The sequence below is a fragment of the Limulus polyphemus genome, unplaced genomic scaffold (assembly GCF_000517525.1).
Source record: "Limulus polyphemus unplaced genomic scaffold, Limulus_polyphemus-2.1.2 Scaffold663, whole genome shotgun sequence".
NCBI classification, from domain to species: Eukaryota; Metazoa; Arthropoda; class Merostomata; order Xiphosura; family Limulidae; genus Limulus; species Limulus polyphemus.
Genome location: NW_013666273.1, coordinates 354035 through 355008, shown reverse-complemented (window position 1 = coordinate 355008; position 974 = coordinate 354035). Strand labels below are relative to the sequence as shown.

The following is a 974-nucleotide window of genomic DNA, read 5'->3' as shown; positions in this document are numbered from 1 at the left end:
TATATATATATATATATATATATATATATATATATATATATATATATCAGAAATTTTTTTTGAAAGACAAGTACCTTGAAAAAGTGTCCCTTAATTATTTTCGTTGGTACATATTGGTAAAGTATAACTGTTTCAGTCAAAGAGTTTATAATTACAGGAAAGGAATCTAAGATAAAAGAGTGTTGTAGTTAAAGTGCTAAACTTTGTCCTTTCAAATGTGCGTTCCAGACTTTGTACAATACCAGTTTGGAACGCACATTTGTACCCAGACTTACAACTCCAGTTATACTTATTATCCAGGAACCAGACCTTATAGAATACAAATTTGGAGCTAAACTTACAACTCCAATTATATTTATTATTTAGAAAGCAGACCTTATTGAATACAAGTTCTTGATAGACGTACCTTTGTGAGAAAAGAGTAGGGTCTGGCCTCATGTGTCAATGTCCCAACAAATTAAATAACTGAAATTGTTAAGCAGCCAATGCTAAAACGTATTATAACAGTACCATAAAAGACCACTCAGTCAAGTTGCCAGTAATAAACAGTGCGTCTACACTGAAGAAAGCATCTTGTCTGACAACATACTTGAAGCCATGGATACAGGGCAAAATGAATTTTGAAAGCAAGGTAAAATAAAAATGTTAACAACTCTAACAGAAACAGTAGAATATACATACAAAGAAGTATGATAAAAAATCATCAAATGTAATCCACAAATATCAATACTGAATTTGTAGTTTCTCTCTATGTGGACTGACCAGTAATTTGTCTGTTTCTATTGGTAGTGACTGAAGCACTGCTTTTTCTTTCCAATTACAAACAACTTTTATTAGATAAGTTATTTCCAGATTAAGTCAAGGAAATGAGGTGTCATACATGCATGCACAAAACTATTAGATAATTCATTTCCAGATTAAGTCAAGGAAAAGAGGTGTCATACTGCATGCACAAAACTTTTATTAGATAAGTC

At 31.2% G+C, this 974-nt stretch overlaps 1 protein-coding gene across 2 annotated transcripts in view; it reads right to left on the bottom strand.

The window, feature by feature from the left end:
• The window catches only part of LOC106459809 (polypyrimidine tract-binding protein 1-like), a 70256-nt gene that overhangs the window by 58376 nt on the left and 10906 nt on the right, over positions 1-974 (bottom strand). The gene's annotated exons all lie outside the window — the stretch shown is intronic.